The sequence below is a fragment of the Microcebus murinus genome, chromosome 7 (genome assembly GCF_040939455.1).
Source record: "Microcebus murinus isolate Inina chromosome 7, M.murinus_Inina_mat1.0, whole genome shotgun sequence".
In the NCBI taxonomy this organism is placed as follows: Eukaryota; Metazoa; Chordata; class Mammalia; order Primates; family Cheirogaleidae; genus Microcebus; species Microcebus murinus.
In genome coordinates, this window is record NC_134110.1 from 5597351 (window position 1) to 5619088 (window position 21738).

Sequence of the window (21738 nt, forward strand, 5' to 3'; positions counted from 1 at the left end):
TTACAAGACTAACTGTCCCACATTTCGAAGGGGAGCCAAGGAGGGGAAAGCATGCAAATCACTGCCAGTTTGAGGTCCCCAGCCCTATCCCTTCAAACTGGACTTCCTCCCAGTGGAGAAGAGAGTGAGGCTTGACAAGATTCCATGGACTGTTCTTCACTGCTAAGAAGCCAGGAACCACGCGTGAGCCTGATCTACCTCTTCTTGCCACCAGCCCCCTTTTCCACCACAGTGGATACGTTATCCTCTCTATGGGTCTCTCCTTTGTTCCTGGGGGCCTGGAGTGCTCCCCAGCTGCTGCCTGCACTGTGGGCCTGGCCACAGCTGTGGTGAGGGGTGACAATTGCCACGATAAAGATACACTGTGCAGAGTGAGTTAGGGAGTGACCGACTGCCTGCCTTGGGGAGGGTGCACAGTGAGGAAGCCATGGACCCAGACTAGGAGTCTAAGAATCTTCATGTGGACAGAGGCCCGTGAGACCAGCTAACCCATCATTTATCCAACATGGGGACTGCCAAGCTGCCACGACTTGAGCACAGAATGCTAAATGGTCCACCGTAGTAGTCCCTGATACCAATATTCCAACGTGGAAACTAAGGGTCATTACATCACTTTCCTTCCAGCCCCAGCCTCATCCCTGAACCCTGCTCCAGTAGATGGGATTAAAAGACTCATCTATTAATTGTGTGTGTTTCGTATCCCCTTCCAAGACTCTAAGTTCCTTTGAAGACAGGCTTGTATGTTTGTTACTCACCACTGCACTCCAGGACCTGAGCACAAGATCTGACACAGAGTAGGAGCTGAATTAAATATATGAATTTCCCCACAGCATCTCTGGCTGGTGATCATCCTGCCCCTATTTGAATCCTCACAGAGATGGGGTACTCAGTACCTCTCCACGGGACTGCATCACTGCGCGTCAGTTAGTAAGTTGGGTTCTTCCTGCTGCAAACTCCCAGACCTAGTATCAGCCTCTGAGCCTTTCCTGAGTCCCAGGAAAAGCTACTGATTGCACCCGAGGGCAAACACCTGCCTTCTGTCCTTGGAGCCCAGTCCAAAGGGGAAATCTAGAAAAGGAAGATCTCCTCTGCCCGAAGGACATGGGAGATCCATCCGAGCCCCAGAGGAGAACCTAGCCCTCATGGGGGCTGAGTTCACAGCACAGTGTGTCGCTGGGTGGGTGCTTATCATTGAAACCCTCTTGCGTGTCTGATAATGAGTGTCTGGGAGAGGCTGGACAGGAAATGTGGAAACACTATAATGGCATGTTGGTTCCATACTATTTTCCCAAGTTTTCATATATCAGTGTGAGCCAGAGGATGGGCATGTGTCTATGTATGTGTGTACATGTCAATCTCTATATCTGAACACAGGTTAAGCATGACCCAGGAATGTAGCCAGAAGCATGTCCATATCCTGGGGAGGAGGGGTGGTGCCCCAGAGTGTGCACAGCTGGTGAATGCCCTGTAGCCACAGAAAAACTGGGGTCTGGATGACCCTAAGGTTATATGCACATATAAGCACATAGGAGTGTGTGTGTTCACAAGTAAACCCCAGTCTTGGGTGGCCTTGTGCGTCTGTACACATAAATATGAAGACAAACTGCAGTCTGGTTGTACGACTGGGTGACAGTGTGTGCAGCATATTTGTATATTTACAAGTATGTCCCAACCTGATTCAGTGACATTGTGATCTTGTGGCTGAGCATGCATGTATACATGTATGAGTGTGTGTATGTGCGTTTACAATGTGATCTCAAGCCTGTATGTGGGACTGTGTGTGTTTGTGTGTTTAGATGCAAGTTGCGTCTGAGTCAGAGTCTGGTGACTCCGTGTGTCTGTGTTTCACATGCACACTCCAGCCTGCTCCCACGCCCCCACCCCACGGACATGTGCAGGTCCTCTGACCACAGACGCTGAGCACTGGGCAGAGTGTGCACAGGTGACTGGTGTTGACCAGCAACCTCAACCAGCCTTCGTCTGGCGCCCACTCCCCACGGCCTCTAAATTCCCCACCCTGGCAGGACTCCGCCTGTCCTTGCTCCAGACTGCCTTCCTCAAGGAGTCCCTTTAACTCACAGCCCCTTTCCTGGCCAGGGGGCTGGGAGTTGGGGGATATTCATCTGGGGGAGTTTTTGTTCTGCCTCATGAAAGGCCTCAATGGCTGGGAATACCATTCTAATTACGGGGAAGCCCAGCTTATGCGGGGACACAAAGGGCTGTGGTCTCATAGCAGCTCCTTCCACCCGTCAAATAAGGCTGTCTAATGACGGGGTGAGAGCTGTGAATGCCTAAAACAAACTCAAAAAGGAGGGAAAATAAAGCCACCGGGGGCTTAAAATATATTAAATTACCCTGATTAGGAGTCGTGGCTTTGCAGGCACTGGTTGGAGAGGCTGGGGAGGCTGTGAGGCCCACTATTCAGGTTTGGGGGGAGAGGGGTCAGTAGGTCGGGGGTGGAGGGACTCATAGAGCCCTGGCCCATTCTCATGCTAACACCAGGGACACGCTGCAGGCTTAGTGGGCTGGAAAATAGAAATGAATTTGCTATAATCCTCCTCCCACTCGTCCTCCCTCCTCCCCTCTGCAGCCCAGGAGGAGCTTTGCCTAATTGCAGCCCCTTAGAGCCTGCTGGGCACTGGGGCAGGGCCACACCCTGAAGCCTGCATCCCTCTGCCTCACCTTGCCCTTACCACTTCTTTCCGTGGGGCCCAGGAAGGAGAAAGGGCTCCAGGGCCATCTGAAGGAGCAGTGAAGGCAGGCGGCGGGGTTCCAGTGTGGGGGTGCCAGTGTGCATGTGCACGGGGACCACACCCTGGTCTATGGTGCAATTATTCACAGTCACCCCTTTATACACACCTAGGCCATCCAGACACAAATATCCCTTCACTCTTCCTCACACACCTCTTCCCAAACGCACACTTTTTTTCTCTGCCCAATATGATCTGCAGGAAAAACACACAGTTTTGTGGGCACAAATATACCTTTGCACAACTTGCAGACACGTGTACCCCTTCATGGGCAAATACACACAGGCACCCCCGGAGCCAGGTGGCCATGTGCTGCCTCCAGACAACCCCCCTCCCCACCGGCGGCCTCCAGAGCCAAGGCCTAGGACAGCCGCAAAGCCTTCCAGCGGGGGAAACTGACTCAGAAGACAGCTCAGGGACAGCCCCTGGCCAGCGCTACTTGAGTCAGCGCTGATTGTAACTACTGCAGGACCTTGGCTAAGTCCCTCCCCTCCCTGGGCCTCAGTTTCCTGCTATTACACTAAATGTTCTAGAAAACCCTTCCAGCTCAGAAATCAGGAAGAGGCAAGTCTCAAGGACTACTCCTCCTGTCCCTGCCCTGCCTCTGCACACGTAGGTGTCTAAACACGCGCGCACACTGTTGGCACACACGCCTCCATGGTGTTCGCACGGTTACAAACCAGAGTCGCTGGGAAGCCCCGCAGCCCACATCCCCACAGCCCCGCTGCGGGGGCGTCGCTGTCCCGGCCCCCCACCTTCAGCCGTGCGCTTCTTCCGTGTGACCGTGCCGCTTTGGGACGTTAGGGTGTCAGGCGTGGCTCCGAATCACCGGCCTCCGCCCCAGTGTGGAGCCAGGGACCCCCACCGCCCCCAGAAGCGCCCCAAGCGCTCCTCCCCGGCCACGCGCGCCCTCTGCCGGCGAACCTGGACCGGGCGTGCCGCGAGGGGGCCAGAGGAGTGCGCGCGACCCTGCGACCTGACCTCGACAGTCCACGCAGTGAAACCTGCTCCGCTGGTTCCCGGCTCGGCCGTGGAGGAGCCAGGGAACCGCAGGCCAGACTGGAACAGACACCGCGAGATGAACTGGACAGAGGGAGCATGGGAACCACCAGGCCGGCCACCTGCCCCTCACCGGCTCTAGGGACACCACTCGGCCTCCAGCGTCCTGCAGAGAGCCAACGCGCTGGGGCCAGCGGAAACACCCGGGGTCGGCCCTGGCTGCTGGCCAACGTGAACCGGTTGGCCTCAGCTTTCCATCCGTGACTTGGGCGAGGGAGGACCCCAGGCAGCCAAAGAGTGCCAGGGAGAAGTTCCAGAAAGTGCAAGAACCTACCTCATACCCACCCCGTGCAGAGAAGGCGAGGACCTGTGAGCCCCAGAAGCTCATCCTGGGGGCACCGGGTCAGCCGAGGCCACGGCAGCCCCTCTTTTCTGGAGGCGGCACCAAAGCTGAGCTATGCTGCTTGCCAAGTGTCGGGACACAGCCGGGGCTGCAGTGGGGGAGGAGGGTGCAACTGGGCATTCAGGCATCCTGGGGCAGGGCAGAGTGCCGGGGAGTCAAAGGCCAGCGGCTTTCAGATGGTGGCTTGTCGGGGTAGGCCAGGTTGCTTCAATGAACCGAGGGGTTTCAATAGGTGAGATGATAGGAGAGTCACAGGTCCTTCCCCAGCCCCTCCAAGGAGTCCAAGGCTTGCTCAAAATGACACATCCAGGAGCCAAAAGTGCACCCAAAGTGGGATGCTAGAGCCCAGGCCTCAGGCTTGTGGTGCTCTCAGTGCTCCATTCTCGTCTGTGGTACACGCGGCTCCCTCCCCAGCCTGGGGCCGATAGGCTCGCCCCAAAGCTCTTCTGGGGTGCCGGGGAACGGTTTATTTAGGACAAACCCCACATGCCTTCTCCTGCCTTCCCAGCTACAGGCCAGGTGGGGCCTCCCGCTCCTGTCTTGGGGATCCTGACACTTGTCCAGAAGAACAAAGATGAAGTGGGGGAGGCGGATTGCAGTAGGGTGGGCTATAGCAGGGACATCTGGGGAGAGTGGGTGGTTTGACGACAGGCTTCTGTGTGGAGAGGGCTGGGCTCGTGCCCTTCCCCACGACCCCAGTCCAGTGCTGGGGCATCCCCCCGCAGCCCCAGAGTTTCCCCAAGTGGCTGCCCCAGGCCTTGCGCCTGGCTGCACCAGGCAGGTTCTGCCCGCCCTGGAGTTGCAGGGTCCACTCAGATTTGATTCTACTCCTGCTTGGCCTTTTCGGGGAGTCGGGTTGGGACCCCAAGGGACAGCAGGGATGTGAGCCAAGGGCATGGCTGAGAAAAGTAAAAATAGGGGCATGGAAGGGACAGGGGGTCGAGTTGAAGCCCTAACTCCCACCGTGCTCCATCCGCACTGGTGGCTGGTCTCAGTGCTCAGAGAGGCCACACGGGCTTCCTCCCGTTCTGGTATCCCAATCCCTTCGCTGTAGCAGCCAGCTGTCCTGAAATCCTGGGGTTCGTGAGGAAGCCCAGACACCTGTGCTATTAAGGCATTCAATGCAAACACAGAGCAACAAATTCGAATTCCAGAATTTTCTCCAAGTAAACAAAGCTTCACTTGGAGAAGCTCAGTCCCTGGCCCTCGGCCCTGGAGGTGGAGAGGTGATGGTGGAGAGGTGACCCGGGAGGAGAGGGGGCTCGCGTGATGCCCTGCGGAGCTGCAGGGACTCTCTCGCCCTGGCCCTCCCGCGGCGCCCTGCAGCCGCGTCCTGGTGCCCTTGTTCGGGGACTAGGAAGACGCAGGCCGAATCCCGCGGCGACAAAACGAGCCCGCGCGGGCTGGAGGCGGCCCACGAGGCACGAAGCAGAAATGCCTGGGTTCCCGCGACACGGGAGCCGCGGGGGTCCGATTTGTAGCTGGAAAGGCCCAGAGACACAGGAATTTCGAGCCCTTGCTACTTCACAGCCTATTTCTAGAAGTCACCTTCGCCGTCCTCCTGTATGCCCTGATGCAAATGGTCCGTCCTATCAGTTACCTCCTGTTAACCATAAAAAGAAACGGGATATTGTTTTTTTCTAGAATATTCCGCAAATGAGTGGCCGTATTTGGGGCGAATCCCAGCGGGGCCGAGATTGTTTTCTCCGGCACGATGGCGCTGCCGGGGCTCTGGCGCGGGTCTGGTGCTGGGGGCTGGGAGGAGGGGGGACTCGGGGCCACCGGCGCTTCCGCGGAGCACTGCAGCCCCCGAGCTCCCGCGCCCAGCCCCGCGGCAGTCGCGGGTTCTGGCGCTCAGACCCGGCGCGCCCTCCCGCCGCTCGCGAGCCGACCCAGTCCTTCGCGGGCCTCCCCTGAACGGAGCCGGGACGCCCGCCAGCGCGACCGCAGGACCTCAAGGGTCCTGCCCAGTCGTTGGCAGGAGTCTCGAGGCTGGACTTGCAGAGGCCGCCCGGCCCGCCTTCGGTGTAAAGGGAACGCGCCAGGAAACCCCATGCGCAGCGATTTTCTAGACACCCCGGCTCCCTGGGCCCCGCGTGGCCACCGCCATGAGGCACGCAAGGACTGGGCGGCAGAACTGGGCTTTCGGCAGCGGCTCTGGGTCTCTATTTGTAAAATACAGAATGAATCAGGAGAGCCGAATAAAGACAAAGCCATTTTTAAACGTTCGATTGGCGAAATCTCCACACTTAGCAAACGCTTTCATTTTCAGAGCTGCCTGTGGCCGTACGCAGGTCCAGAAAATCGATTGTGTTTCCGGGCGCATCCCACCCAGGGAACTGAGTCCTGGGAACGCGGCCGTGTACACAGAAAGCCCATATGTCGGAAGGAAGGTATGAGTGGAAAAGAATCGAGCCGTCAGGATGCAAACGCATTTATAGATTTACTGTCGTGCCTTTGTGGGGATCTACAAACTTACGCCTGTTTACGCCGCTTTTAAACCTCCGTGGCGCTGCCGCGGTGCGCGGGCTGGGCAGGCCACGCTTGCCCCCTCCGCGTCCTCCGAAACGAAACCTTAGCCGCGTCGGCCACAAGCTGCTCTTCGGCCCAGCCGGGTTCCCGGAGGAGCTACTTTAACTCGTACTGGCCAGGGAGTTTAGGAAATGAGTTACCCAGATCCGTGTATCCTTCATCCCATGTGCTCCAGACTGAAGAGCCAGACCCAAATGGGGGGCCCAACTGGAGAAAGCGGGGAGCCGCGGGTGCATTCTGGGACCCACTCGGCCAAGGTGGACCGGCACCCCGGACAACTCCAGTATTTTGCTCAATGTTTGGGAGACCAAAGGGGCTGTGCCCACACGTTCATTATGCGAGTGTGTCCGTAGGGCCCGGTGGCTGGAACGCGGGACAAGGCTTTTGGAAGGCCCTGCATTCCTCGCACTGACTTTTCCTGTCAATGGGAGAGACGCAGGCTATTGACCCAGCGGCCTCCTCCTCTCCGCCTATTGTCGCGGCTCAATCACGCACTTACCGGAAGAAAAGGGAGTTTATTTTATCCTGGAGGAGCCTCGTGTTGCAAGTGTGTGTGTGTGTGTGCGTGTGACTCAAGGGTGGGAGAAATTCTGCAACCAGGAATGTGCAGATGGGTTGAAGATAGACACTTCCAGAAAAGGGCCAATTTCCCCTTCACAATGAGCGCTAAGTACCTGATAAATGGGGCTGGTGTTTATTCATGAGCAGGTACTTTGGGGGTGGCGATTAGAGCAGCCGCGCGAGCCGCCCAGCCAAGGTACTTAAAGCGGGGCAGGTGCAGCGCGGCGCGGCCCCAGCGCACAAAGCCCGCGGCCGCCGCGGCGCGGGGAGGGGCCTGAATGCGGGCCGCGCCGGGCCCTGAGGGCGCTCGGCGAGCAGACACCTTAGTCCTTTGTTCCTCGCCCGAAGCCAAGGCCACTTCACCGAGGGGCGCCCCGGGAAAACCTCCCCTCTAATTACCAGGAATTTCCCTTCGTCCCTCCTCCGGGAGCCCAGCCCGGCCACTCTGGGGCTGGCGGACAAGGAGACTCAGCGTGAGACAAGACTCGACGTTTGCATAAACGTTGCCTGGGAGCCATCTATTAGCTACCCAGCTAAGTCACTAGCTCAACTACTAGGGAAAACACAGAACCCAGGCCTGGGAACCGCGCGGGTACGCGGCTCTGGTCGCCCCCGCCGCCGAGGCGCCACCTCTGGCGGTGCGGGCAACCTCGGGCTTTCAGGTTTTGTTTCAACTCCAAGGGGAGAAAATTGGGGTCTGTCTCTTTCCACAGCTTCCTGGCGCCGAGGTCATGAGACAAACCCGATCTCGCCCTCAGAGCGGCTTCAGAATCCATAAGGACTCCGAGCCTTTGCTCACGAGCGGCGGCCTCGCCTCGACGCGCGGAGAAAGCTCAGCCAGCGACAGGGCCTCGGGGACAGAGCGCAGGGTCCTCTGCGCTCACGGATGTGCAGCGGGCGAGGGGTCCCTGCTGCTGCGCGGGGCAGCTCTGTGTCTGACATAGCCCTGGTGGAGCTCAGGGGCTTGGGGTAGCAAACTCCGGAGGTCGGAGGCTTGGCGGCGTGTGCGCTCTCGGCCCCACTCCTCCGGCCTGCCCAGATTGTCTTCCTAATTTTTTTATAAATCGTTTCAAAAAGCAGATCAAGATCATTTTTCTCCAGTTCACAAACTCAGAGAGGAGAAATCTACGTTTCAAACAAGTTGGATTCCCTTTGGGAACAAAATTCTTTCAGAATGATAGGAAACCAAGGGCAGGGACCTGACTGTCACCCAGTACGGAACAGTTTTTACATTTTCCCCCACGAAGAACCCGACGGCTCTCCCGCCCCATGCAGACTGACCAGGAGATTGGAGATATTAACGTTCGTTATAGAGTTTCGTGGAACATTGGGTTTAGGATAAATTATAGATACAATAATTCTCATTCCTGAGAAAATTTGAAAAACCGAAAGCGGGCACCCAGAGGCGCGGCGGGGAGGGGAGGGCGGAGGCCAGCCCAGTGCCCAAGACTGGGATGGCATAGCCACCAGCGAGTTCTCTGCCAGGCGAAACCAAGGTCAACACGCGCGGTGGCAGACATTAATTAAGAGGGATCACAAGAGAAGCAAGGCTCTCCCCCACCCCGAGTCTTCTGCCAGGACCTGAGCTGGGGTTCGAGGGTACAGCGTTCTCCCGGATCACAGCCTGAGCCTCCTGCGCCAAAGAGACTAGGGTTGGGGAGCGTGGTTTGCAGGACTGCCTGGCAAGCCGCGGAAGGCCCGAGCGCAGCCGCGTTGCCAAAGCCATGCGAACGGTCTCATTGCACGACAGCCTTGGGCAAATATTACTGCGCTGCTGGGGAGCGCCGGGCAGGGCAGCGCAGGTCCCCAAGCCAGAAAGGTGCGGAGCCCAGACCGGCTGGCGCAGGAGTGAACCGTGTCCCAGGCTGGAACAGACAAGAGTGTGGCCTCCCCTCTGTCCACCCCTAGACCTTTGTCATCCCGGGTAGGGGCCCCAAATTTAGACTGGAAGTGGAAGATAGATCGGAATGGGTGTGGGCTGATGGAGAGGGCTAACTTAGATGACGCATCACAAAGTAGTGTTTATATTTTCCATTCCCAAGACCCAAAAGATGCAGGTGTGATCGGGAGTGCCGTCAGTACTCTACTATTGATTTTCTTCGCAAGACAGATTTAGAAAAACTCATACAAATATAATGAATAGGATTCTTAGGGAAAGCGATATGCCCGGATGCAATCTTTGGCCCCCACTCCTCAGGTAGGCTCCCCATCCCCAACAGCTGTAAGTTTGTTTTGTTTTCCTAAGTGTCTCTTGGGCACATGCATTTTGGCCACTCATTGGCATCCTCGGCTTCTGATTTGTGCAGCTCACTCTGGCAAAGCCACACTGACCGAGGGTCTCACTCAGGCAGTCTAGAGCGGTCATGAGACCTGCCAAGCAGGACCCCTGCATGGGAGTGGCTGGATAGATCAGACTGAATGTCCCTAAATCCGATCCCGGAACCACCGGAGGCAGAGCCATCTCACCCATGAAGAGTTTTATATGGTTTTGCAGTGAGTTGAGGCAGGAGTCTCCAAAGGGTTTTTGTTACTATTATATCACAAATGCCTTGTATTTCAGTTGGTTGGTGACCTATCTCCATCTGAGACGAGCCAGGACCATCTCATTAACCTGCCATCCTCTCCATCGCCAACCCGGTGAGTGATGTAAAGTGGTGCTACTGATGCCAAATTTTAACCGGAAGCACCAGCCTAGACAATGTGACCTGCTGGCCTTGGGGTGTGTTAGCCTTCCCAGAGCCCACCCCTACCCCAGCTTCCTCCTCTCTGCAGCAGCCCCCTCCATGGGGTAGGACAGCACCAGCCCTCAAGATGGGGCCTCACTGGGGAAAGTGAGAGGAAGCTCACCCCTGCCCCTTTTCCCTGACCTTCCCCCCTCTCTCTCTAGGTTTGTGATGAAAGGACTGAGGTTTCTCTGACCCAGGACCAAACAAGACAGGGATTACCGTGCTGAGATTGGGTAAGCACGATCTCCCGCCCACCTCACTCTTTGCAAAGCACCTTCGCATGCTGCATCTCCTGCAAGGCATCCTGAAGAGACACTGCCAGCTTCCTTCAACAGATGGGAAACTGGAGCTCAAAGAACGGCTGGAGATTGCCTGAAGATTTCCCAGCATGGAGGGCAGAGCCAGGATTCCGTGACATTCTAAGTCTAGGGTGGTTCTTGACGGCCTCTTGCCCAATTCCAAGGAGGATGGGGACATCTTTCAGGAGGCCTTGTGGGCTAATATAGGGCCCTAGCTTGGTACCCAGAGGTGAAGACATTCAATTGAATGCCGCTGTCACTGAATCCCGACTTCTGTACAAGGCACATACCAGGCAAAGATAACTTCCACAGCCTCTGACTCAGAGTCGTTAAGGGTTCTCGGAGAAGCAGCTCCAAAAGCTGTCAGGAAACCATATCCTAGAGAGGGCACGCCCAGAGCATGGGCAGTGCCAATTCTCTGAGGGCCAGACAAGACACATGAGCTCTCTAATTGGGCACCGTGTTGCCTGGAGTCCACTAATGCTCTTAGAGACCATCTGGGACTTCTTTGCAGAGTAGGCGGGTGTTTTGCTCTGCTGGTACCATCTTGCCCAGAGGTGGAGGAGCCTGGACCCTTAAAGAGGCTCCTGGAAAGGAAGCAGCTCTTCTCCCAAAGACCCTGACATGCAGCCCCAGCGTGGCAGTGAGTGAGCTCTGCCAGGAGACCACAGTTCTGGTGTCCACTATGACAATGACCTCCTTCCCCATCTTCATGTCCTCATCTGCCAAGCGAGGGGGGTTGTAAAGGAAGGCTCCTAACATCTCTAACCTGGGGTTCCAAGAAGTGTGAGGGAGAGTGGTCCCATGGAAGCTCCTGCAGACTTCTGAGGACACTTGGAGAACAGGTTTCACCCAAGGGAAGTACACATTTCTTTCTGAAACATTGTTCATAGATCAGCAGTTTGATGATGGCATTAGGCACAAAGATCCTGGAGCCAGGCTGCCTGGGTTCAAAACTGCCCCAGATCTGCCAATTACTAGCTATGTGGCTTTGGGCCACTTTATTCAGTCTCTCTGTGGCTCAATTTCCTCATCTCTAAAGTAGAGATTAGTCACAGTGCCCATCTCCCAGGGCTCTGCTGAGGGCGAACAGCTAATACATATAAAGCACTTACAAGCATGCCTGGCACAGGTTAGCCATGGATTTGATCTGCCCAGACCCCTGGATGCAGCCTTGCCCCTGCCCAGTCCTCTTGGCTTCCACCACAGAATGTCACCATTTCTGTCCCTGTTGCACGGCCAGGATTTCAGCCTTCCCAGGGTCCCAGTATCTGGTCAGGAATGGGAGGAAGAAGGGCAGGACCCCTGTGCATTGCCTGATTGAGATGGGTACTTTGCCTGAACAATCTCTTTGCCTCTGTCTGTTGCTTATTTTCTGATATGGAAAGAGGTCGAGTCAGTCTCTCTCCCCAATTCTCTCTCCTTAATAACACCCCACTGAGACCACGGTGTGGAAACCTGTGTCCTTGGCTTTAAGGGGCGAGAGGGTGAGGGAGGCAGAGCTGGTCCGCGGGGCATGCTGCTCACGCTTGGGTAGGTCTGTGCAGCGCAGAACCACCTGTGGCGCTGTTACCCTCCTCACACACGCAGTGTCAGCTCCCTGAGGACAGGGGTTTTCTGCTTTCTTCCCTGCTGCGTCCCCACTACCTAAAACAGTGCCTGGCACAGAACAAGCACCGAGTAAATAAATATAAATTCAATGAAAGGAGGCAGACGTGTCCTGCTGACCAGGTCTGCTTCCGTAGCAGGGTCTAGTCTTACATTCCTTTCCTCATCAAGAGGGGATGGTCAGAGTTTGTGGCTAAGAAAGAAAAAAAGAACATACTTCAGACCTCTATCCTGAAGAGTCTTCTGTTTCCGCCTATAATTCTCTCAATTATCCACTTTTCCACCCCTCCCCCCTAAACACATCTCCACACCTCTCTAAGTGCTTAGGGCCCAGGAGGGACAATATTTCAAGGGTCTGTATTTAAGTAATTGGGGACCCATGTGACCTCTTGAGAGTGTGGGTCATCTGCCTGCAGAATGGGGCTGCCTGCTCCACAGTCCTGGCACCCCTTGGCTGCTTGGTTAAAGTACATCAAGACCTATTGGTGTCAGTTTTTTCTTTTCTGAGTGGGGAGAGGTATCGCTTTTACAAAATGCATAGTGACAGTAACATTGTCATTAGAGGCAATTACTGTTAATAATAATGACTGTCATTCATGGACACATTTGCAATATCTCAGACCCTGGGCCAGACATGGGATCCTATTTCATCCTCACAACAAGTCCATGAGATCAATTTGCAAGTCCATTTTACAGATGAGAAAACGGAGATGTGAGAAAAGTCTTATGGTTTGTAAAGCTGGAGTTTGAACACAAGATTCCAAAGGCTGGGCTGTTAACCCCACACCCTTAAGTCCTGTCTCTGGGAGATAAGGAAAGCAAGGGAACCCACGTGAAATGTGACAGGGCAGGCATTCACCGACTAGCTTAGGAACAAAGCTAGACAGTTGGTGTTAGAGTCAAGCGCACTGAGTCTAAACCAGCCTGCCTAAATTCAAAGCCCACTGGACCTCCTCCAGCTATGAGACCTAAGGCAAGTTACATAACCTCTTCACGCCTGCTTCCTCTTCTATAAAAGGGGACCAATGACAAGACCCATTTCCTTTAGTTGGGAGGACGAGATGAGTTAATATATATAAATAATAAATTATTGCTCTCTCAGTCTCACGCAGAGCGGTATTTATATGATACCACTCTTTGCAAAGCATGGCTGCCTTAAATGTTTTACCCATCCATGAGTTGGGGAACCTTAAGCAAAAAATAGTGTCTTGTCCAAGATGTCACGACAACCAAGGGAGAATTAGATTAGAGCTCAGACCAGAAGTTCCCATGAGGAAGAGGAAAAGTCTAGAGCAGTCTTTGCAGATGGTTTTGCAGATGGTTTCGCAGAAAAACGTTTCGGTTTCCCTTTTTAAAAAGATGTAAACATCTTCCCAGGCTGCTCTGACATCAGCATGTCAGTGATGAATCATCGGGAACCTAAACACATGCACTAGGTAGGTCAGTCTCCATTTTTAGTCAAGTTCCTGCTGGCCCCACTGAGGCCTTGCAGGAGGGTCCCGGGTCTCCTGCAGTTTGTGAAATTTCAATTCCTCCAGACCCTTTAGGGACCCAGTCAGATGGACAGCAGGGCTGTACAGAGGCTGAGAGGCTTCCTTCTGATATTTATTCTTTTTAAAATGTTAAAGCAGTTTGCAAATAATTTTTCTCCTTTCTTTTTTAACAGCTTTCATGCTGGTTCTTGCTGTGGATGAGAGACCTCATGTGCCGTGGAGCAGAGGGGAGGAGCCCCCAGGAGCCGTTATCTTATGTTTAAGTCAATATTAAAGACAAAAAAAACTGAATCCTTAATGCTTTTTAAATTTATGTGTGTGTCTGGTTTTTTATTCATTCAGCCAGAAATGATTTCATTAATTGAGTGTCTATTAGGTACTTGGCAGTACAACTGACCCTCTGCTGAAGGTATCAAGAGACGGGGAGATACTGGGGAAATCTGGGCAGGCCTCCTGGAGGAGGAGTTTGGCCAAAGTTTGGCCAAGGGGAGATGGGGTGGTGTGTACTCTTGCAGGCAGGAACTTCAAGATGAGGAAAATCCCAAAAGTGAGAAATCCCAGGACTACACAGAGAAAGAAGAGAGGAAGAAACACCCAAGGGGAACAGTCCAGCTGCAGGGAAAGGCCCTCTCCTCCTTTCTAATCTGCTACCCTAACTTGCTGTGAATTTAGAAACCCAATACCAGGGATGTTAGAACTCCACAGAAAGCACTAGTACATAGATGACCGCAAAGCACCTGAGAGTGAAAGTCAGGAATGGGGGACAAGTTTCGGGCCACTCAGAAGCAGGCACGCCCTTTCAACTTGCCATCGCACTGGTGGGGTGAGGCACAAGCTAGCACCTGTCCCCATGCAGAATCTAGGGACCAGACGCGGGACCAGCAAGGGTCCTACACGCACACACAAAAGAACCTTTATGGCCCCTGCACAGCCACATAGTCGGCCCACCTCAGCCCCCCAACCGCCATTTGGCCTAGGACCTTAATTTAAGTCTGGGAAGGGGGCTGGGGGAGTGGAGTGGGCGCGGCCGATTCCCCTAGCAGCCACACACGTACCCCCCCCCCCCCAGCTCTCCAGGAGGGGCCTCGGGGCCTGGGGAGCTAGATTCTAGCTAGGGTCCCCTACAGCCCAAATCTGACAGGAGGCCAGGAGAGACGCAGAGGAGAAGACCGAGAGGCTAAGCGAGGAGAGGTGGGTGCGCCAGATGCCCTTGGGAAAGGCCGGCGATCTCTCGGGGCCGTCCCAGGGCGCACTTGCCCTCTGCGCCTCCCCGCCCGGGCCTGGTACCCCTCAGAGCCCGGGAGCGGCAGCGCGCCCCCCGGAGGCCCAGCCTGGCGGCCCAGCCTCCCACCTGCTCTGCAGCACACCGCCCTCCACCCTGCTCCTCCGGGTCGCGTGGTGGGGCGGGGGCGGGGCACAGGGGGTGCGGGCGAACCCCGCCAAGGGCTCTTACCTCGGCGCAGGCATCCGTCCGACCGAGCGCAGTTTGCCGCTGGGACTGCGGGGTTGGGGAGGCTCCCACGGGCTGGTACCGCGCCTCCCCCGCCCCGAGCCCCCAGACCCTACAGTGGCCCCGAGCGGGGACGCCGGGACCAGGGGACAGGCGCCGCGCCGGCGGGAGGAGGCGGCTCCAGCAGGGTGCGGTGGGGCGGGGCGGGGGTTTGTGCCGGGCCCCGCCGGGGAGTGGATGTGGGAACGATTATCCCGGAGAACAAAGGCGGCCGGGTAAGGCTCGGCGCCCCCCGGGCCTGGCCCTGAACTTGAACTTGTACTTGACACTTTGTCCGGAAGGTGGCGAGGAAGCCCGTCTGAGCCGGGACGGGGCTCCTCGGTCCACCTTCCGTCCGGGGGAGGGGGAAGCCGGGCCTCCTCTGCGCCCGCGGGAGCTGGGCCTCCCCAGGGCCCCGGCGCGCCCCCACTGCCTTGGGCACCAGGGTCCTGAGGTCCCAGCATCCCCTCGGAGAGTCGGAGCGCCCACGAGGTCCTGGGTCCCCAGCCCCGAGGCGTAGGCCGGGCCCGGCGCCCCACCCCACCCCCGCTCCCACCCCTGCCCGGCCGGCTGCGCGGGGCAGGCCGGATTCTCTGCACGTCGCGTCGGCCGCCGCTATTCAACGCCTAATTGAACGTTAATGGCAGGTGCGGATGAGGTCACCGGAGCTGGCTTTTCTCACACATTTTTCATGCAAATTCTCGAAACTCTAAACAAATTTGAATAAAAAGCTCTTTGTGCCGCGCGCCCCCCAGTCCTCTCCCTCCCGCCCGGGGTCCCGTCTCCGCCCGGTGCCCTGGGGCTGGATGGAGCCCGCCGGCCCGCGGTGGGGAGCCGGAGCCGGGGCAGCGCCGCCTGCCGGCCCGGGCTTCCGCCGGCCTGCTGCTGCGCGGGGAGACACGTTTCTCTCGCGGTCTTGGGGCAGGCCAGGCCGCCGCTGACGGGGCGCCGGCCCTTCAGGAGGCCGCGTGTGTAGCGGTAAGAGCCTGGCGTCCGGACCGACAGCCGCGCCACACCCAACGGCCACCTCACACGGCCACCTCGGCCTCACTTCTCCGTGGGTTAAATGGGAACAGAGATAGCGCCCAGTCACGCACACACGGATGTGAGGACTAAGCCATGATTTAAGACGTGCACAGGCACTTAGAACAACAGTGCCTGGCACAAGAAAGTGTTGATTATTATCTGGCATCCAAAGGCCTCGCGAGAATAAATGCGGTGCTGAACGCAGGACTGTGATTTTGCACGTACATGAAAAATCTTGCCAAGGGCTTTCCCGAGATTCATGACCCCGCGCATCCCACTCTGGTCAGAGGTGAGATCTGCAGCCCAACTCCACTGCTTCCCAGCTGTGTGGCTTTGTACATTTCTTCGCCTCTCTGAGCCTGTTTCCTAGTCTATAAAATAGTTTCAGTCACTTTCGGGTCACTGGGAGAATGCGATGAGAAGACACTGTTGGGGGTTTAGGAGGAGTTTGGGGGCTGGCCCCCAATCCAGATCCTCCAGGACCCCTCTCCTGAGGGAAGGGCACATATAATGGCCACCCTCAAGGCAAGGAAGGCCTTGGGCTGGCCATGGCCTTCGCCTTCTTGCCCGGATGACCCCAGCCCAGGTCAAAGACACAGACTTTCCAAGGCCTTGTGAGGCTTCTTGCTCCATCCTTCCCACCCATACCAGCGTCCCCACCATACCTCAAGACACCACGAGTGTCTTGATTTGCTAGTGGCTAAGTCTTACTTTCCTCACTCGTGTCCCTCCAGAAAAACTCTCCAGAGACATGGAAGGCTTTGCAAAGAAACTTTATTCATTGTGGACTAGTGTACAGAATGCAAGGGGGTTCACAGGATAGGAAGAGACCTCTCCCAGGACTTGCCCGAGGCCTCTCTCATGGGGGACCTGCTGGCCTTGGAAGGGTCCAGTGATTCAAGCCACCAACATGCATCTCTGCTCTTCCACTTCTGCTTCTCCAGCCTCAGCCTCGTCTTCCTGCCAGGCTCCTTCAAGCTTAAGGACCCCAAGAAAGAAGCCAAGTCCACAGGAATGAAGATGACCAGCAGCCAAAGGAGCCAATCCAGGTGAGGTTCTGTGACCCTCCTCCCACTCCAGTGCGAGTCCAGGCACTCTACAGAGATGGATGGCATTAGATGGAATGGGGGAGAACTTCAGGCAAAAGACTGTTTGAGGTGACTCTGCAGGGGAGGGGTTGATGTCTCTATATGTGAGGTCTGGCAAAGAGGGGGGTTGCAGCTTTGGGGACCTCCTTTAAGTGGCGAAGACAAACAGGATCTCTTTGGGACTAGGAGTACAGACTTTAGAGTCAAAATGTGAGACTTGGCTTTGATTCTCAGTTCTGGCACTTGCTAGCTGTGTACCTTGGGACCTGTAAGTTAACTTTTCTGGGCCTCGGTGTTTTCATCTGTAAAATGGGTGTGCCAGTGGTACCCACATCCCATGGAATTATGAGGAGTCACTATACTAAAGCACGAGATCTGGCCCCTGACAACCTTCTGCACGTGGTCACTCTTAGTGCTTCTTTCCTTCCCACTGTGCTAGCCCCTTACTCAATTTGGAGTTAGTGTGGCAGTCCCCAGGCCCCAGGGACCAGGTTTCCCAGGCCCCTCTGGGTGGCCCAATGGAACCTCTGCAGGCTGCTACAGCCCCCGGCCTGTGGCAGGTGAGGCCAGACGCAGTGCCTCCACCTCCAGGGGAACCCCATCAGAGACACTTTCTGGGCCATTTACTCTTTCTGCGGTGAAGTAGGCAGTGACTGGTGTTGGGCACAGCATTCTGCTTAGTGATGTTTTTCTCCCAGGCAAATAGAGCCTTTCGCAGCTATGCCCCAGCTGGGCCTCCCCCCAGCACAACGACACCTCTATTGGGCTGTGGCAGATGGGGGCGTCTCCCCGCTCACCATGGTCTATTGCCCTGGTGAGACCCCAGGGCCTCCTCCCCCAAACAGGCAGCTCCTGAGGGTGGAGGGGCAACATCTATCCGGAGGAAAACAGGGAGCCGACACCCACCCTCCCCCCAGCCCCGCTCCAGGTTCCTGGCTCTGTCTCTCACCTGCAGAGGAGCTCTGCAAACCACTCAACCTCTCTCTCAAATTGGTGAAAATGGAATAAGGACATTTACTTAAGCAAGATCCAAAGATACTAAGATGGGCACTTAGTGGGCTTTTGATTAACAATAGCAGCCATTATGATGACATGTGATTATTGGGCCCCAAAATGGCCAATGGCAGAGGCCACCTGTGATTCTGGGATTCTGCTTTTTCCTGCAACATTGCCACCACTCTCTTGAAGCACCTACCCCCAACTTGGCAGATAGAAGTTGAGCCTATTATGTTAAATAGTTGCTTTACATTTTTTAATAAAATTATTTTACGATCATAGAAAGAAAACTCCTCTATCCCCCCTCCCCAGAGGTGGCCTTCTAATACATATTTCCAGAAACTATCCATAAAGAGCATACTTATGACTTTTAAATATACACAAATAAGAATCACACTCTATTGCCTGTTGTGCAACTCATTCTATTTGCCCAGTAACATAAAGTGGCCAACCTTCCTTATCAGCTCGGATACCGAGATCTACCACGTCGATTTTTACAGCTGCGTAGTATTCCACAGTATGAACCGCAGGTTCATTTCCATTTCTTTGCACTCTTAAAAAGAAAAGCTCTGATGAGCATCCTGTACATACTGCTTCGGGAACTTTTATAAATACTCACAGAGTAAGTCCCTAGTAGTGCAATTTGTGACCAAGTGTAAGTGCCTTTTACATTTGGATATTGCCGTGTTTCAGAAAACATTTTGTAATTTACATTCCCCAACTAACAGTGTTTGAGAGTCTCTTAAAATAGGCACATGATGGTACAGAAAGCACAAAAATAGCCAGGCAGTAGGAAACGCAGGCCACAGAGGCACCCAAGGAGCCCACCGACAAAGGTGCTGGACTGGCCTGCTGTTCTCAGGGCCATGCCCAGTGCTTTCTTCCTGTCTGGGCCTGTGCAGGCTTGTAGCCCAAGGGTGCCCTCAGTCAGAGGGGAGTGGGGCCCAGAGGGACACTGGGAGAGGAGGGCAGGCCAGCAAGGCTGGGGTCCCGCCTGAATGATTTCCTGCAGCCATTGTCTCTGCCCTGCCTGGTCTCCTTGGGGGGAGTTTATTCAGGGGCCTTTGGAGAGGGGGTTGGGCAGGAGGAGGGTATGCAATCCTCACCAAAGGCACCCAGGAATGTGTCACAGGAGGGAGAGAAGGGGGGGGAACCCATCCCTGGGAGAGACGGGACGTCAAGAACCCCTGACTAATGAATAGAGAGTTTGCCCTTGAACCTCACTGGGCTTCGCCATTCTCAGGCACAGAACAAGAGCTGAGACACGTCTGAGCCCAGCTGCACAGGGACGGCGGCGGTTCATCTCAGACACTTTGACAGGCCGGGCCTTTTCCCTGCATAGCTCAGATCTGCCTCCGGGCTCCCCTGGCAACAGCACAGCAGCATGGCTCCCGGGTCCAGGCCCTGCCTGCTGTGAGCAGGAGGAGGGAGGAAGAGGAGCACCAAGGGGAGGACAGCTGGGGAGAGGGAGTCGTTAACTCCTAGAAGGCTGGCGCCCCTTGCTCTGGCACCTTCCCAGCGTGCTGCCCTTGGTCCTTGAGGGTGGAAATGCAGATGAAGAGCCTCCACTTGCCAGAGGCCTGGCCAGAGTGTCACACAGCACCCCAGACCTGGAATAGGCCTGGCAAGGTGTGACAGAGACAGAAGTGGTGGAGAAGGAGATTAGGCCAACAGGCAACAGATGCAGAGGCCCCTAAGGGATGGCTTGGGGCACATTTCCCTGGGTCCCCTGCCAAGGCCCAGGTGGACAGGATTGCCTGGGTCTTCCTCCTCCGTCCTGGCCCCTTGCTGCTGCGGCCTCAGGACAGCAGTTACTTCTCTTCACCCCTGCTCGGCTTTCCCCTTCTGATGGTCCCGCGTGTCCTAGGGCCACTGGGCTCTGTATTCCAGTCCTGTGACCTTGCTTGCCAAGAGTCAGCTCCTCTCTGTCTCCGTTTTCATAAAGCTGAAAAGAAGCTGTCCCATCACACTTCGCTTCACAGGACAATCTAAAGATAAGAGAAATAATATGTGAGACGCTCTGCACTCTGGGGAGGAAGGTGTCCTATAAATCCCATTCAGGTATTATTAGGGCTGAAACTAGGTATTTCTGCCCCCTGGGGAAGAAGGGGCGGTGGGCTGGGGGAGGAGCTCATCCAAGGTTGTGTCACAGCCTCCAAGCAAGGAGTCCCGAGACGCAAAGGCAAGGGGTCAGGAAAGTCAAGGGCCTTTGGAGCCTGTTGGTTCAGCAGAGACTAGGAGGTAGGAGAGGACAACCGTGTCATTTCAAGGTACTTTACCTGTGTTATTTCTATGCCTCACTGCAACTGTATGAGAAAGGTGTGGCTATCTTCACTCCAGAAATAAGGAAACAGGCTCAGAGAAGTAAGGAGTTGGCCCAAGGTCACCCCAGTCATACAAGGTTCTGAGCCATGTCCCTGGGCGCACTTCTACCAGCTGTGCCAGTGGAAGCCACCTGGCTGGGGGTGCTGGGGAGAGCATGGATTGCTCCTCAGAGCTTGGAGCATCGGAGTTTAAGGACCCTGGCCCAAGGAAGTGGAATGGGGCATGCCCCAAGGAGAATACCGCAAACCCAGCCTGAGGGCCACCTGGGCAAACAGAGCCACCAGGACAAACACTGTTCAGAGCAAAGAGAAGCAGAAGAAAAGGCGAAGGCATCCAGAGTTGAGGCTGGGAGCACACCTAGCTGACCTTCAAGCTCTCTGGCCAAGTCCTGCTCCAGGGCAGGTCACTTTCCCAGCCCCATGCCACTTGCCAGCAATGAACTGGGTTTTCATTTTTGTAGCTTCTGAATGAAGGTGCCTCCCTGCAACCCACAGAAGCTTCAAAGGGACAAAGCTGGCCAGGGTTCCTGTGACCTAAGGGTCCGGGGGCAGTGGTTACTGCCAGGTAACAGTAGAAAAAGAAGAACGTTCAGACTATAAAATGTAGGGGGCTAAAAGGGACCCCAGACACCATCTTGTCCAGTGCTCCTTGTCCAGGAAAGGAGGTGGCTTGCCCTAGACCACTCAGTAGGAAGCTGGGCTAGAGTTCAAGTCTCTGACTTCTAGCTAGGTGGGGCTATGTCTTTCTATGCTCCTGTCACTCTACCTGGCCATCTTAAGCCCTCAAAGGCAGGGATTTCACCCGACGAGGCAAAGACAAAGGCCAGCTAAAAGAAGCCACCACCGTTGGAAGGTGCACCGTGTGACAAGGGTGGCCTCAGGAAGCCTGGGCTGGGGGCAGATGCTGCGTTGAGGCCAGAAGCTCTCCCCGATGACGGAATGTGGCTCACACCACCCCCGACACCGCACTCCCACGTCCACAGCAGGAGCCACACAGCTCCCCTGGCTGGTGAGGAAACAGAGGCATGGGGAGGGGCAGCTCTAGGGATGTGAGAAGGGCCAGAGCCCCCAGGAGAAGCCCATCCCCACAGAGTCTGGTGGCAGGTCAGCTGCCAGTGGGGGCCTGGGGTTGGGAAAGACCTCCGCTCCTCGCCCTCGGCTGCTGGGTCATCTGCCAGGTTGGGCAGGTGCCCCGTGCCACGCAGGCCTGACCTGCTCGGCGTGCAAAGGAGACCCAGGGATCCCACATCCTTCGACCTCCACAGGAGCTGCCCTCAAGGGATGCCTGTGTACTTGCTGATGAACCGGCAGGTGACAGAGCAGAAAGACACAAAGACAGGTGAACTTGCTTCTGCCCAGCTGTGCCCTCCTCCCTTGGCTGACGGCTTGGGCCAGCCGCCATTCTGACTGGCCGGGGCCCAGGCTGTGCCAGTGGTTAAATACT

General features: G+C 55.9%; 1 long non-coding RNA gene across 1 annotated transcript; it reads left to right on the forward strand.

Moving 5' to 3' along the window:
- The first annotated feature begins 7819 nt into the window (after nt 1-7819).
- LOC109731120 (uncharacterized) lies at nt 7820-10216 on the forward strand. Its single transcript, XR_002224523.2, has 3 exons — nt 7820-7907; nt 9806-9882; nt 10133-10216. It is a non-coding gene; the product is annotated as an uncharacterized LOC109731120 (long non-coding RNA).
- The last annotated feature ends 11522 nt before the right edge of the window (nt 10217-21738 follow it).